General features: G+C 45.5%; 1 protein-coding gene and 1 pseudogene across 3 annotated transcripts in view; one reads left to right on the forward strand and one right to left on the reverse strand.

Moving 5' to 3' along the window:
• Window positions 1–12,506, forward strand: part of LOC101143714 (schlafen family member 13) — a 98,945-nt gene that overhangs the window by 41,380 nt on the left and 45,059 nt on the right. The gene's annotated exons all lie outside the window — the stretch shown is intronic.
• Window positions 5,219–6,625, reverse strand: LOC101124708 (transcription factor E2F3-like; annotated as a pseudogene).

Consider the following 12,506-nt stretch of genomic DNA (forward strand, 5'->3'; position numbering starts at 1 on the left):
ACGCGGGGCTTTATTCTCTAAGGTGATAGTGGATGCGCTGGTGGTGGTACGCTTTTTTTGTACGTCTGAAATATTTCATAATTAACATTTAAGAAATCTTTTTTTTTTTTTTTGAGTGGGTCTCACTCTTGTCGCCAAAGTTGGAGTGCAGTGGCGCGATCACGGCTGATGTAGCCTTGATTTCCTGGGCTCATAAGATTCGCCCACTTCGGCCTCCCAAAGTGTCGGGATTACAGGCGTGAGCCACCGTGTCTGGACTAAGGAATAGTTCTGAACCTCATTCCCCAGGGATGACCACAGGTGGTGTCTCCAGGATGTTTCCCTGGTAACTGGTCACGTCCTTAGTTCCCAGGGCTGCTCTCCTGCTTGCTGTGACAGCCGTTCCGGGGGTGGGGGCGACCTCACTGCGCACCCAGGAATAGGCGAGACCTCAGCATGGGTCTCGGTTTCCTGGGGGAATTTAAATGCCCCCGAAGGCGCTGTAGACACTGCCACGTCTTGACGTTTTGTTGTGTGTGTGTGTGTGTGTGTGTGTGTGTGTGTGTGTGTGTGTGTGTGTGTGTGTGTGTTTCGAATCAGCTTTCTCCAGCCTCTGTCGCTCACCCTGCACGCTTCAGATTCTGCCCTCATCCCAGTGGGTCTGGGGGTCCTCACCCTGACCAGTTGTTAGTGGGCGCGAAGGACAGCGCCAGTTGGTGTCAGATCCCGGTCTAATCCTTGCCTGCCCCGAAAAGGGTTGAGTGGGCACCAATCTCTGCGGCTCGCGAGCAGAATCGGACTGGTGGGGGTGGGGTGGGGTAGGGAGGTGGGCGCGGGCCGAAGCCTCTGAGCGCCGCAACCCACCCCGGGGAGAGCCAAAGAAGGCGCGGGGAGTAGGGACACCTGCAGCAGGAGTCTCAGGTCCAACGCCGTTGCCCTGGGGGATTGTTTTGGCCTGTGTCCTGGAGATGCCACAAACTGGGCCGGAGACCACGGCTGCCGCCAGTGCACAGAACCTGCACTCTATTGCTTTATATGTTACTGTAAAAATAGCTATACTGAGCTATAATCGACATATATGAAACTGTACGTATTTAAAGTGTATAATATGAAGGAAATTGACCTACCTAGAAACCCTTGAAACCATCACTGCACTTAAGACAATGAACCTATGGGAGGGCTGTTTAAGGAGAGTGAAGCACTTGCTAGTCCAAAATTGAAGGGGACACCAAACAAACATCACCTCTCAGTGAACAAGATAAACAATATTTAAAAAATCAAAATTAACGCGGCCAGGCGTGGCGGCTCATGCCTATAATCCCATCACTTTGGGAGGCCAAGGCGGGTAGATTGCATGAGCCTAGGAGTTTGAGACCAACCTGGGCAACATAGCAAAACCCCCTCTCCACAGAAAACAAACAAAAATGAGCCAGTGTGGTGGGGCGCCCCTGTAGTTCCAGCTACTCCAGTGGCTCAGGATCATCTGAGCCTGGGTGGTGGAGGTTGCCTTGAGCAGAGATCCAGCCACTGCACTCCAGCCTGGGTGACAAAGGGAGACCCTGTCTCAATAAATAAATAAATAAATAAATAAATAAATTAATTAATTAATAAAATTAACGCAAAAATCGGTGATAAATAAAACATAAAAATGTTAAATAAAGACAGGATCCAACTCTGCCTTTGCCTGGCCCTGCGTCACTCTCCTCACCCCAGTCCTGGCCCTGAACCAGTCCTCCCACCACAGAAGGCCCTCCCTCCCCTGCTCCAGCTTGCTCCCTTGCTGCATTCTAAATCAGGTGACTATATATTGCCTGCTTCTGGATCCTCTCTGCTGTCCCATTGGTCTGCTGGTCTATTTGTGTGCCCCGGCACATTGCTGTCGTATTAGAGATTTATTGTTTTTCAGGGTTGTTCAGCTATGTGTGCCTTAGTGCACTGCCCAAGGCCTCCAGCACAAGCTGCAATGGGAGTGAAAGTAAAGAGTATCCTTGCCTCATTCCTAAAACTCATGGGACAGTTTTTAATATTTCCTCACTGAGTGTGATTTTTTAAAAGTTTTTATTTTATAAATAATCTTTAACAGATTAAGGATATTTCTTTTTTTCTTAAAAAATCATTTTATTGATCCTTTACCATACAAAAGTTATTCAAATCACACCCATTTGAAGTGGTAAGATCACAGCTAGAGAACAGGTCACCCTGTAACAAATCTGTTTACAAAATCCATCATAAAAGCTTTTTTGTTTTTTTTTTTTACATTATATTACATATTTTCTTTTTTAAACTAGCATACAACACAAAGCTAAACCCATTAGTAGTTTGCCTACTCCCAATTTTGGGAGAAATACTTCCTTTTTACAAAATCATGTACCCCGTAGGAAAATAAATTCCCACACTCTGACAACTGCTACCCGACTTACTCTGCAAGTCATCTTCCTTCAAATCCCTCCTTCTCATACACACGAGTTGTCATGCACACATTGAATTCTTATTTTCTTTTTCCCGAAAGCTTAAGCTTTGAATACTGCAGTTTTATTTACAGATCTACACGTACAACAAAAATGAAAAGAAGAACCACAACTAAGAACAAAAACAAAAACAAAATAACACTCTTAAAAAATTACATGCCAGCTAGAAAGTATTCTGGTAGCGTTTACAAATTAATTGCTATTTTTGTGCAAAACTGCTAAATAATGAAAATGTGAGTAGACTACATGTCAACTTACGTAAAATGATTGCTATGCACAACTCTGTACATATAAGCACATACCTAACTTTGTACTTAAAGTAATGCAAATACTGTAGTACTAACCCACTTTGTGTGCCAGATACTAAGTCAAAAAGAAAATTACTTGATGCAAACAAAATACAGTATGAACATCTAATTAATGTACACCAGTTAAGCCCAGTAACTGGAAAAAATCTTAGGCATGAAGGAACTTTTAAGACTTATTAGTATTCCTTTCATTTTTAAAACAATAAATATGGCATTACATTATGAAAAATTTCAACAAAACACACAACAATCTAGCCAGGTGAGCTCAGACTTTAGACTTTGGAGAAAATCAGCTTTGTGCAGCTGGCAAAGAGAATTATACAAAGCTGGAAGCAGAGGCAGCTAACCAGATGATATAAATTTGGGAAATAGGGGAAAGCTTGGCATAAATGGTTTCCCATACAGGAAAAACCCCACAGTGCATTTCCAGTAGGCACTTTACACAAAGCTCCCTCTCCCTCCCCCACCCCAATGCTTCATCTAGGACCACATTGACATTTTGTACCAAGTCCAGTGTGTGTGAGCGGAGGAAGCCAGGGATGGAGGTTGAAGAAGAAAAAAGGAAGATAGTCTGCACCTTCGTTTTTCTTCCTAAACATACGCCCGCCCACGCATACCCACACAAAGAATTTAAAGTGCTGGTGTCACCTGTCTTGACCCCACCACCACTTTGCATATTGTGGAAATCTACCTGGAGTAAACTGGCTGAGGCTCTTGTGGTTTTTTGCTTGTGTGTGTGTTTTTTTTTTCCCTAAGGGATATTTTCAATTCAATTAAACATATGAGTTGAGTGCCTGCTATGTGCCTACCATTGGGTCAGGCACATAACATTTCAATTTAATTGTTTGTTTTGAGGTTTGTTCTTTATCTGACCCCCTCATTCCCACAGTCCTTAGCATCCAAGGAATGGACCAGAGATACTACGCCATATTCCCAGTGGGAGATGGCCACTGCCACCTGCCCGAGGGAAAGCCATTCTTGGATATAAGTGGTAGGATTTGCAGCTGACACAAAACCTCCAACTTGGGACACCATTCCTGAAGAGTAAAGCGGGAGACACCCTGGAATTGTTTTGCTTCATTTTCTACGTCCCCAACTTCCCTTGGTCCAACTTGTTCCTTCATAGAGGAAGGGGAATGGGGTCTGGCCAGAACTATTCCAGCTCCCAACACAGTGGGAGCTCCCCGTTCCTGCCAGCTTAAGCAAATGCCACTCACACAATGGGGATGTCTTTCTCCCTAGAGGTCTCTCCATCTGACTCCATCCTGAGAAGTGGTCTCCTTGAGTGTGGTATAAGAGAGCCCTTTCCCCCATCACAGGGGCCCAGGAAGCCCAAGGATGGAGGGACCCATGCCTGCTGCTCCTTGGGGCTAAGTCACCCAACCTGGTTCTCCTTTCCAATGGGCCACCCATGTTAGCAAGCCCCAGGACTGACTCGCTCCAAGCTCCTCCTTCTGGGAATGGAAGCACGGTGGGACAAAGCTCCTTGCAGAAGCTGATAAACCTTAGATCACACAGGTTTAGATGCTCTGATCAGTAGAGGTTCTCTCCCTCTGCTGAAGTAATGTGAATTTGCAAAAATCGCTTCAAAGTAAACAATTAAATTGAAATGGTGATGGGTGCCACAGGAATGCTTAAATGGCAACTAAAAAAAATAAAAAGTCCAAAACAATCCACAAAGAAGTAGGCATTTGCTACAAATCAACTAGAAACTCACAAACACATTGGGGACAGGGGAATGGGAGTGGTTCATGGAGACAGGAAAATCCACAACAGCTTAGAGTGGCAGAACTCTACTAGTCTTCTGTATCTGCAACAAGTATATTTGAAAACAGGTTATTCATCCAGAAGCCTGTGGAGATCTTCTTGACCTCCTACTGGGACACACAGTTCATAGCTTAAACTGAATTATGACAGTAATTTGAATATTCCTAAGAAGAGCTGAAGAAATTCATTTCATACTTTTGCATGACTTCAAGTTTGCATTTGCTGCAGTTCCATTCCATATCAGCAGACCTCAAAGACATGCATTCTGTGGAGAAGGCATGGCTTGAAATGCTATTAAGGAAGATTGCTGTTTCCCAGCAGGCCAGGTGGCCAGACCCCATTCTGCAGCCCATCCCTCAGGCACAGCAAGCCAATCCGGGGAGGAAGGAGGAAGGAAAAGTCGGGGTGAGAGACACCTGATTGTACATTTTCTCACTTGCTGACCTAGCCAGGAGATCTTGGAGCCTGTAGCAAAGCAGGGCTTTCCCAAGGGAGCCTGCAACTGTGCGTTTAGACAATTTGTTTATTAATTTTTAAAAAATTCATGAAAATGTCAGCTTTCTTCTGAAGTTTGTAGTTTACTTCATGATACTCTCCTGGAGGAAGAAAGTAGGAAGGGACAACATTGCATGACATATGTTCTGGTTCCATGATTTAAAAAAATTGGTTTTTATGGAGTGTTCACATGAAGCATAATCAACTACATGTGAAGTCTTCCACCAGTGGGAGCTTTTCCAAATCATAGGCATCAAAGAGATCGCTGATGCCTTCCTCCTCCCCGAGGCTCAGGAGGAGCAGCAGGGGAGGCAGTAAGTTCACAAATGGTCATCTTGCAGCAGGGGAGGCAGTAAGTTCACAGATGGTCATACTAGAGGATTAGAAGGAATTTGGTCCGCAGTCTGCTGTAAGAGGTTGGCTGGGGAGGCCAGAAGAGAAAGGTTTCCCATAGAAATTGAGCAATCGCTATGTCCTGAGTTGGTTGAAGCCAACGAGGTGGGTTTAAGGATATTCCCATTGGGGTCTTGGTTGTTTGTTGTCATTGGACTGTGTTTCAGTCTCTTCTGGACATAAGTAAACCTCAATGGGCCCTTGGGTACCCGCCAAATGTATTTGTAGGCTCTCTTATTGAGTCAGGCACTCGAGTTTTATTTCTGGAGGGGCTTTCACAACTATAACAGTTTGGTCTTTAAGGCCACTAATTTTTCGAATATGTTAATATGTAACGTAAGCTAACCTTTGACGATCTGAACCCTCGGTTAATAGTTTGAGGTCCAGGGTGCAGCTTTGGATCAGTTCATCTAATTTCTTCTCTTCCTGAGTGAGCTTGGTCATTTCTTTTGACAGGCCTTGACACTGGGTCAGCATGCCCCCATCCGCAGACAGACTGCAACCCATCCACTGGACGTTATTTTTAGACTTCTTCTTAATGAGGTGGATGCCTTCCAGAGCGTTGGTGATATCATAAATCCTTCTATTTTGCACTTTTAGCACTTCCACTGCCTTGTTCAAAACCAAGACCCCATCGGGTGACTGGCTCAGGAGCTGAATGAACTTCTTGGTGAGCAGATCAAGAGACTATTGTACCGTGTTTTTTCTGAGGTAGATTTTGGAGTTTTTGGAGTATCTGGACCTCTTAGTGCAGCTCTTCCTTTGCCCTTGGGGGTTTTTGAACCATCTGAGAGGTACTGATGACCGCTTTCTCCTAGCTCCAGACTTCACTTTGCCAGAGGGCCACTGCCGCCTCGTCCCAGCGCTGGTGGCTGCAGCAGCCCGGCTCTGCTGGAGGGTCCCTGCGGCGTGGTGTAGAGGAGGTTGCCGGCGGTCTGCTCCGCGCCTGGGGCACTGGGGAGGAGGGGGCCGGTGGCTGCGGCGCCGCTTTGGAGGGAGAGGGAACAGGAGGTGGTGGAAGTGTTCGTGGTGAGGATCTGGATGTCGGATATTTCTTTCTATTCCCAATTTGCTAAGGGTTCTTTTTAAAAATCATGACTGGTTGTGGGATTTTTGTCCCACTTGGAGCATAAGATGCTGTGCTGTATAAACTGTAATAATATTCCACAAGGTTGGTGTTCCTCTCCGGAAGTAGATGACAGTTTTCTGCCCCATTGATATTAGGCTTGGCAAGGTGACTTGTTTTGATCTATGGAATAAGTGCAGACGTCATATGTATTCTTTCTGAGGATAACTTTCAAGAGTCAAATGCTTTTTCAGTATCTATTGAAATGATCATGTGATGTTCCTTTTTTCATTAATGCAGTGAATAGGCCGATTGATTTTCACATCTAAATCACTCTTGGATACCGGGAATAAACCTCTGTTGGTCTTAATATAATTTTGGGGGGTATATTGCTGCATTCATTTTACATACATATATGTACATATATATACGGACAGGGTTTCACTCTGTCGCTCAGGCTGGAGTGCAGTAGCTTGATCACCGCTCACTGCAGCCTCAACAGCCCAAGTTCAAGTGATCCTCCCACCATAGCCTCCTTAGTAGCTGGGACCACAAGTGCACTGCCACCATGCCCGGTTATTTTTAAAAATTATTTGTAGAGATGACGTCTCCTTATATTGCCAGGCTAGTCCTGAAGTCCTGGGGTCAAGCGACCTTCCTGTCTCCTCCGCTCAAAGTGCTGGGATAATAGGCGTGAGCCACTGCCACGGTATAGGAACGACGTCGTAATCTTTTTTGCTTACTTCTTGGATGCCTTCTTGGTGGTCTGGGAAAATCCCTGTACTACCATTTTGTAAGTCAGTGACTGAAGAAGAGTCCTCACTTCAGTGAAGCTGTTTCCTTAGAGCTGGCGTGAGAATCAGATGAAATGAAGAAAAGCACGGCTATGTACTTTTGTTTTGTTTTGTTTTTGAGGCAAAGTCTCGCTCTGTCGCCCAGGCTGGAGTGCAGTGGCGGGATCTGGGCTCACTGCAACTTCCGCCTCCCAGGTTCAAGAGACTCTATTGCCTCAGCCTCCCGAGTAGCTGGGATTACAGGCGCGTGCCACCACGCCCGGCTAATTTTTGTATTTTTAGTAGAGACGGGATTTCTTCATGTTGGCCAGGCTGGTCTCAAACTCCTGACCTCAGGTGATCCGCCCGCCTCTGCCTCCCAAAGTGCTGGGATTACAGTCCTGAGCCACCGCGCCCGGCCAGCTATATACTTTCAATGCATGTGCTCATTCAGTGTGAAGAAGTACTCTGCCTGTACCTTAAGATTCTAGATGGGACTTCCAACGGCAGGCCCTTAATTGAGTCCGGAGTGGGATGGAGCTAGGGAGAAAGGGCAATTCAGACTGGTGGACTCCTCAGTTAGTGAGTCATTTTGGCCTGTGTGCATTTCAAAAAGTATGGGTTCTCGCAACAGTTCTTAGACGTGTGGGCTGGAGAAAGGTCTATTATCGTAATTACCATAATAAGGGCCCCACGAAAGCAATGTGACAGGAGGGCTGTATCCAGTTAGAGGAGCCACTGGACTGTTCGAAGCCAACTAATTGGCCTAGAAGGCCGCAAGATACTTCCCACACCGCAAGGGGTAGATGTTCAAATCTGTCTCTCTGAGAGCAACCCGCTCCTCGCACCTCCCTCCTCCCCTGTGCATTAGTAGCTGCTCTCCCCCGGTTTCTGGCGTCAACTGCGCTTTCAAGCAAGGGGACAGCAGGGCTGCTCTGGGATACGAGTTAAGCTGGAATGTCACCCCTTTAGGGGTTTGGTCCTTCGTCAATTTTTTTTTTTTTTTTTTTTTTTTTGAGACGGAGTCTTGCTCTGTCGCCCAGGCTGGAGTGCAGTGGCACGATCTCGGCTCACTGCAAGCTGCGCCTCCCGGGTTCACGCCATTCTCCTGCCTCAGCCTCCCGAGTAGCTGGGACTACAGGCGCCCGCTACCATGCCCGGCTAATTTTTTTGTGTTTTTAGTAGAGACGGGGTTTCACCATGTTAGCCAGGATGGTCTCTATCTCCTAAGCTGGTGATCCACCCTCCTCGGCCTCCCAAAGTGCCGGGATTACAGGCGTGAGTCACCGCGCCCGTCGTTGAATTTGCAGACACAGTTTTCAAAGACACAGAGTCGATAAAAGCGCGTGCGGTGCCACCACTTCCGGGGAGTCGAGTGCCTGATAAAAATGCAGCTGAGCGAGGGGCTAGCCGCACACGGACGCGGAGAGCAGGAAAGTGGAAAAGAACTCAGGTCCCCCTACTTGGTGAAGAGTGCGCAGACATGGACCTCGCCAGGTTCGTTCTTTCTTTGTTTTCTTTAAATAACTTTTTTTTCGCCTTAGAAAATACAAATAGGTACAGACGAAACGAGAACTTCTCCGTGATCCCTCAGAGCTATTCACGTGGGCGTTTAACTTTCAGTTGCTTAAGGGCCCGCGCTGGCACAGCGCCTGCAAGGAATCCTGTTTCCAGGGAATTGCTGGCAGATAAATTCGTCCCGCTCCACTGCCAAACCTTCCAGCCTCCGTTTCTTATTCCGGGGGTCCGGGGGGTGGTCCGTGGGCTCCGGGACGAGGTGGGGCGCTGCCAGAGCAACCCCACCGATCTCGGGGAGACCCGAGGCTGCTTTCTCTCCCTTCTGGGAAAGTTGGCTCCTGTCTCTGTAGCAATGTCTGTCAAAACCGCAGGCTGTTGTAGACTTAGCAATGGAGGACTTGAAAGCTGTAGATGACAAAACTTCCGCCCGTCCGTGGGCTGGGGAGCGCCTTAAAAAGCCGCAGGGCGGCCGGGCGCGGTGGCTCACTCCCGTGAGGTGTTGGTGCAGAGTTGGAGAAGTGGGGAGTGCTGTATGGACAGGCCAGACTTGGCGGGTGTCCATCGGATGGGGGTTGCCCACGCTCCTGGAGTCCTGAGCATTCAGGGAGTTGGGGAATGGGTTATTTAGGTGAAATGTGACCAGGCACTGACAACTGCGCCCTAGATCCTGAAAGAAAAACCAAGCACCCTCTTGCGCTGCTGGTTTATCATCTAGAAGAGGAAAAGGGTGAAAGCAGTGCTGTTCCGAACTAAATGCAAAGTGGTATCCGAAGACGGCAGATCACGCTCTATGCTTTTTGCTCCCCAGGAGGTAGCTCTTCCGCCTCCTGTCCCACCCTTGTGGGTTGCAGTTCTTACTAACCTGTTGTTCTGGCATAACTCTAAGGAGATATGAATGCCACCCCCATTCCCATTAAAGATAGCCAACAACATAGCCTAAATCATGAGTTCAGGTCTGATAGAATTTCCCCTATAGTCAAAAGTATAAAGGATTTCAGTGGAAACATCTAACCTGTAAACCTAGACCCAAGGTTTAAGGGAGGCCAGTGAGTTTTAGGCCCTAGAGATTTGGTCGGCTCAGTCCTCAGCTCGTTTTTATTTATTTATTTATTTAATTTTAGCATTGTGTTCCAGATGTATGCCTGAAGCCCGAGGTTTTGAACCATGGAAAGTTTTACATGGCTGCAGGTGTTGGACTGGGGTGGCCAGGATCCCAGGCTAGTCCACAAGTGCTCGGTCCTCTATAAGGTGGCTCAACTGCAGCTCCCATGGGTTCCAAGTTTCCCAGTGGTATGGGTACCCTCCTTAAGCAATCTGAGGGTGAGATGTGATTTCTGTCACCTTCTGTGTATGGTGGGTGAACCAAAAGGGTTCATCCAGGGCAAGGCCTGATACAGACAGTGCAGGAAGGTGGGCTGGGAGGAAAGGGGACAGGACTCCAGTTACAGAGGCTGCAAGAAGAATTGGAGAGCAGGGGCTAATCAAGGAGGTGAAAGAACTTTACGAGGAGAACTATGAAACACTGCTGAAAGAAATCATAGATGACACAAACAAATGCAAAAGCACTCCATGCTCATGTGTTGGAAGAATCAATATCATTAAAATGTTCACACTCCCCAAAACAATCTACAGATTCAATGCTATTCCTATGAAATTACCAATGTCATTTTTCACAGAATTAGAAAAAATGATTTAAAATTTGTATGCAACCAAAAAAGAGCCTGAATAGCCAAGGCAATCCTAAACAAAAAGAACAAAACAGGATAGGGAGCCTTACACCACATTACTGCATTTCAAGCTATACTTCAAGGCTACAGTAACCAAAACATAGTACTGATACAAAAATAGACACGTAGACCAATGGAACAGAATAAAGACCCCTGAAATAAAGCTTCACACCTACAACCAACTCATCTTTGATAAAGTCCACCAAAATAACCAATGGAGAAAGGACACCCTATTCAATTAATAGCTAACCATATGCAGAAGAATGAAACTGGATCCCTGTCTCTCACCATATACATAAATTAACTCAAAATTAAGACTGAAATGTAAGACCACGAACTATAAAAGTTCTGGAAGAAAATCTAGGAAATACTCTTCTAGACATTGCCCCGGGCAAATAAATTATTATAAAGATCTCAAAAGCAAATGCCACAAAATCAAAGATAGACAAATGGGACTTAATTAAACTAAACAGCTTCTACACAGCAAAAGTCTCAACAGAGTAAACAGACAACCTAGAGAATGGGAGAAAATGTTTGCAAATCATGCATCCAACAAAAGACTAATATCCAGACTCTATAAAGAACTTAAATGAATCAAGAAAAAAACAAACAACTCCATTTAAAAAATGTGCAAAGGGCATGAACAGAAACTACTCAAAAGAAAACACGCAAGCTGCTCACAAACATTTAAAAGGTCAACATCACTAATCATCAGAGAGCTGCAAAGCGAAATCACAATGAAATACCGTCTCATCTAGTCAAAATGACTATACTAAAAAGTCAAAATATGTAGGAAAAATTAATGAAAAATAAAGAGTTGGTTTTTTGAAAAGATCAAGATTGACAAACCTTTAGCTAGATTGATGAAAGAAAAAGCTCAACTAAAATCAAAAAAGAAAGAAGGGACATTACTATTGATTTTATAGAAATCAAAAGGATTATAAGAGTGTACTGTAAAAAATTGTATGCCAACAAATCAAATAACCTAGATGAAATGGACAAATTCCTAGAAACACATCACCTACCAACACTGAGTCAGGAAAAAACAGAAAATCTGAATAGACCTATGTCTAGCAAGGAGATGGAATCAGTAATCTAAAACCCAACTAAGAAAGGCCATGGACCAGATGACTTCAGTAATAAATTCTACCCGAGTAAATTTTTTTTTTGTGAGCCTCTGTCAATATAAACAATTTAAATAAACCCAAATCAGCATTATCAGCACCATCCTGGCAATCCAATCTGACTTGATCCTGTGAAAGAAATCCTGCTCCAGGTAGTGAGAGCAATGCACTTGTCAGGCTATTCTCCTGGAATAGGACCTAGCCACGGGGTCCTAGGACAACCCCACAGCCACAAGTCCCAGGGTTTCTTGGGTGAAGGGCCATTGAGTTTCCCAGATGGAAGGAACAGGGATGCTAGTAGTTCTGTCCAGTCTGGGGCACACTGCCAGGATGACACTGCTGGTGCTGATTGGTACCTGGCACTGGAAATGGTTTAGATAATTTCAAGGAGGGCATTCCAGAACATGGAACGTGCTTTGAACCCCCTGAGGTTCAGTGTCTAAGGTAGGAACTGAACCAAAGCTTTTCCTTCTGGTGTCTTAAATGATTGGGAGTCCTCGCTTGATTTCCTGCAGTTTGAAAACAACTGCTCTGGCCACTTCACTGCTTTGTTTCTAAATATTTCCCTAGATCTATGGTGAAATTAGTGCCAAGTATAGGTACAAAGTTATGTGGGAGTAGCAGAGAGTGAATGACAAATATGGGAGTTCTGGGATGGATGATAGAGAGTTTATCAGGTGACAAAGGTGGAGGAAAACATTAGAGTCTCAGAGCACACCTATGCAAAAGCACAGAGTCCCCAAATCACATGGGGAGTGGTGACTACTCTGGTGCACAAGGAGTTGTGTCATTTATTGAACATCTAGTCTGGTCCCTGTAAATTGTTAAGTGTTATATGGAATAGATGGTTCTTTTTCCTCTGTATGTCACCACCATGATTTGCATATG

Source organism: Gorilla gorilla, chromosome 4 (assembly GCF_029281585.2).
Source record: "Gorilla gorilla gorilla isolate KB3781 chromosome 4, NHGRI_mGorGor1-v2.1_pri, whole genome shotgun sequence".
Classification (NCBI taxonomy): Eukaryota; Metazoa; Chordata; class Mammalia; order Primates; family Hominidae; genus Gorilla; species Gorilla gorilla.